The sequence below is a fragment of the Eriocheir sinensis genome, chromosome 45 (genome assembly GCF_024679095.1).
Source record: "Eriocheir sinensis breed Jianghai 21 chromosome 45, ASM2467909v1, whole genome shotgun sequence".
Classification (NCBI taxonomy): Eukaryota; Metazoa; Arthropoda; class Malacostraca; order Decapoda; family Varunidae; genus Eriocheir; species Eriocheir sinensis.
In genome coordinates, this window is record NC_066553.1 from 1,500,994 (window position 1) to 1,505,328 (window position 4,335).

The following is a 4,335-nucleotide window of genomic DNA, read 5'->3' on the forward strand; positions in this document are numbered from 1 at the left end:
CTTTATACATCACAGAATACCCAGGTACGTGCTTCTGTTAGGCAAATATACGTATAGCAAGTCAGTATTAATAAATTTACCTGGGCGAATTTTACGTTAGGGAAATCTTGCTTTTTAATTAGTCTACCCTCTTATGCTATTTAGTCCATTACAGCCAGCCTTCTTATCCTACGCTTATACATCATAGAATACCCTTACGTTTAGGAAATCTTGCTTTTTAATTAGTCTACCCTCTTATGCTATTTAGTCCATTACACCCAGTCTTACTTCCCTTCACATAATACCTATATAGTACGCCTTTGTGTTAGGTAAATTCACGTGAACCAAGTCTTCATTAGGAAAATTTACCCTGGGCCAAATTCACGTTAGGGAAATTTCAGGTAACGGGTAAATTCCGGCGGCGAGCCTTTGGAGAGCAGGCGAATCGAGTTTAATCCACAGGTGAGCTTTAGTTACCTGCCTATGGCCCCCAGGTGCTGTTAAGGGCCCGTGATGCTACCGACACTAACACGCGCCGCTCTCACGCCTCCGAGCACACACACACACACACACACATACACACACGGGCTATTCTTTCGGTTACACATTCTCTCTCTCTCTCTCTCTCTCTCTCTCTCTCTCTCTCTCTCACACACACACACAAGCGCTATTCTCTCTCTCACACACACACACACACCTCCCTCGTTTTATAAGACTTTCAGAACGAGATTAACTTAACATAGCGTCAAGTAAGCTTAGGGAGGCCTCATCTTTACGTTTTCATAAGTTTACCATGAATTAAGAGAACTGGAGGAGGGGTGACGGGGGAGAGAAGGGAAGAGGAGGGGAGAGACAAGGAGGGGGGGGAGCGGTGAAGGTGGGAGAAAGGGGGAGGGGTAGACAAGGAAAAGGGGGGAGGCGGGAGAAAAAAGGGAAGGAAGGGGGAGGAAGGAGGGGACAGGGGAGAATAGAGGAAGACAAGGGAGAGGGAAGAGCTAAGGAAGACTTATTAAGGTTAACGATTTAACGACGCAAAAAAGGAAGCAACATATCCCAGCCAAGAGGTGCTTCAAGGGAGGTCATTAGTGGTCTATCTCGAATAATTATCCACTTTCCATGATTATCCTTATTACATCTGAGTCTGCCTTTAAATAAAACAATAAGATAATTAGTGGGATTACTATATCAATTACGTATCTGGTTATTGCTTTTTTTTACTGTCATATTCCATTACAAACTAGTCAAACACAACTCAAGCGCTCTCCTCCCCTCCCTTCCTCTGAGAGCCGAGTGTCTAGCCCACTGGCGGCGCGAGAACCTGCAGAATCCAACGCGTTGTCTCTGTGGCGCAGCAGCACATGTCAGAGTTTGTTCCATGTAGCGGCGTATATGGGTTCTTATACATATCCTGGTGTCCTGTGTGTGTGTGATGTGTGAGCATCCTGTAGTCCCAGGTCAATATAATATATATATAACAATGCATGCAAAAAAAAAAAAATATATAATAACGCTAGGCTTTCTTTCGTTTCTTTTTTTTTCTTTCTTCTCCCTGCCTAAAAAAAAAAAAAAAAAAAAAAAAAATAAAACTCCCACCACCCTCCGCCTCCTCCTTTTAAACCAGTACTGAATCCTTACCAAATACGGGTAGCAATAGTGTGTCCCAGATATCAGGTCACGCAACAAAGAGCACATGCAACCAAAGTCCGTTTCATTCCGTCTGTCCACTCGTGAACGTGGATGTGGCACCTGCGCCCCCTCCGGCCCCTCCCTTCTCAAGCAATAGCCTACTGATCCTTAGGTAACGTGTGTAGTTAGTGCCTCAGCCAACATGGAACATTAGGCGATAAATAAAGAGTAGTTAACCTTTTGTAAGCATATATAATCACTAAAAAGGCTTACCAACAAGTACTATTAAGCCAAGCACCACTTCGCCCCTCCCCGCACCCATTCCCTAATATAGTCAATCCTGATAAACCTAATGCTATACAGTCTCCAAGCCAACAGGTCATACAACACAAAGCATGGAACAATAGGCGATTAATAAAGAGTAGTTAACCTTTTAAAAGCATATCTAAACAATAAAAAGCCTTACCAAAAACTACTGTTAAGCCAAGCGCCACTCACACACTTCGCCCCCCCCACCCCCGCACCCACTCCCTCATATAGCAATTCTAATACAACGCCAAAAGCTATTCAGTCTCCAAGCCAACAGGTCATAGGAAGCACACAAAATAGCACAATAAGTCATATATAAAAACAGAAAACCGTCTTCCTCTTGAAATTCTCTATAACAATTACGAGCCAACCACCACTTACTCCCTCCGGTTCTCGTTACTTAAGCAATCCTAATCCTCACGTAATGTCTAAAACTAAAACAAATCTTAACCCAACACGCCATACAAGAGAAAATGACACTATAGCTATTACGTAAGATCAAGAAGCTGCCTACCTTTTCAAATTATTACACCACTAACTAGCCTATCACCTTTCAACACGCCATACAACAGAGAAAATGACACTATAGCTATTACGTAAGATCAAGAAGCTGACTACCTTTTCAAATACCACTAACTAAATAGCTTACCACCTTTCAACACGCCATACAAGAGAGAAAATGACACTTTGGCTATTAAGTAAGATAAAGAAGCTGACTACCTTTTCAAATTATAACACCATTAACTAGCCTATCACCGTTCAACACGCCATACATCAGAGAAAATGACACTATAGCTATTACATAAGATAACGAAGCTGCCTACCTTTTCAAATACCACTAACTAAATAGCCTACCACCGTTCAGCCTCTCCGACACCTCCCTCGTTTAGCCACACTAGTCCTTACGTAATGTCCGAAGCTATGCAGTCTCCAAGCCATTAACTCTCACAAAATACCACAATAAGTCGTAGAAAAAGAAAACCAGAAGAAAAGTTTAACGAAAGAACTAACCCCCCCCCTCACCTCCCTCCCTCCCTCCCTCTCCTCCTATCACCATTTCAACCCAGCAACACTCACCACAAGTCCTTCACTTTCCACATAAACACAGATAAAATGTCACACTAGATAATACATAAACGATAAAGTCTACAATATAAAATCAAACACGGTAAAATCAAGAACCAATATGGCTGCCCTTCACCCCCTCCCTCCCTCCCTCCTTTATTCATTATTTCAATCCGTTAACACTCACCCTCCACGTCTCGACTCCTCCTGCCCCTCGCTCGCCTTCGTCGTCGCCTCCTGCACGGTAAACTTGCCCCGGGGTACGCCAAAGAACCCCACGCCCCAGGCAACACTCTCCCTCTGCCCGCCTCTCCCCGTCCCCGCCAGGTGTCTCCCCCTCCTCCCATGCGTCCCCAAGTTCTCGTACTCAGCTCAATGTATTTACCAGTTTCTACGTATTCACTATCACATCCTAATAGATAACGGTACCATATGAAACCTCGTCAAAGAAAACCTTATTATCGGTGTTGTTTATTCGAGTGAAAGTGATAAATCTAAGTTCCTAGGGCGTCTGATTATATCGTAGTTTAGTGTAGCTGTCGCGCATCTGATAATGCTCACCCAACCTCACTCAATGTAAAAGTCTACCTAACCTCAGTGTTCCCGGATACCAGATCCATCCAGAGTGATTATACATGGTTATTCTACGTATAGAATACCGTCATTTAATCCCTTATCGATATTAAATGCCTGTAAAGGTAGTTAATGTTATAGAAAAATCGACACAATGACAACTATGCATGTAAGACTGTCTGGCTGCCGCTTAGCCTACTCGCTTTTGTCATCTCCTTAAGACAAAATATAATACCTCCACCTGTAACTATATATAAAGGTTCAGTAGATGCAAGTAAGGTATAAACAAACGATACCCACGCTGTGTGCTGGAAGGCTAGGATTCAGCACTACCAACAGGAGGATTCAGTACTACCAACAGGAGGATTCGGTTTCTCTTGTTTCGACTACATGATGCAATTTCTCTTTCCGCTTCCGTGTGGTTGTTGGTATCCAGTTACTACTATTACTATGTTAAGCTATTACTATTATGACAGACACTAGCTTCGGCCATGCTCCCGTAAACCGCAGACAAACTAAAATAAAACAAGATACATAGACATCTACTTCGTATCAGCCAAGAAACTCGAAATATCCGTGAAGCAATAGCCTACTTATGTCCTCCTTGCTAATCGATCCCTCCATCCCTTCCCAGTCACGTCTCATTACTAACAGACGCATCTTGCTTACTAACTAACGGGGAGCGTACACCAGGGGGCACGTTGCTTCACTCACTTGCCGCCTCCACCCCCGAGCCCGACCATCCAACCCCCCTCGAGCAAGCCTCCTCGTAGCTACCCATCC

General features: G+C 43.7%; 1 long non-coding RNA gene across 1 annotated transcript in view; it reads right to left on the reverse strand.

Annotated features, from left to right (window-relative positions):
* LOC126980832 (uncharacterized) overlaps positions 1-3,376 on the reverse strand; it is a 78,310-nt gene extending 74,934 nt beyond the window's left edge. Inside the window, exon 1 of the long non-coding RNA XR_007733617.1 lies at positions 3,167-3,376. This is a non-coding gene — a long non-coding RNA (uncharacterized LOC126980832). The remainder of the gene's footprint in view (positions 1-3,166) is intronic.
* Positions 3,377-4,335: the final 959 nt, after the last annotated feature.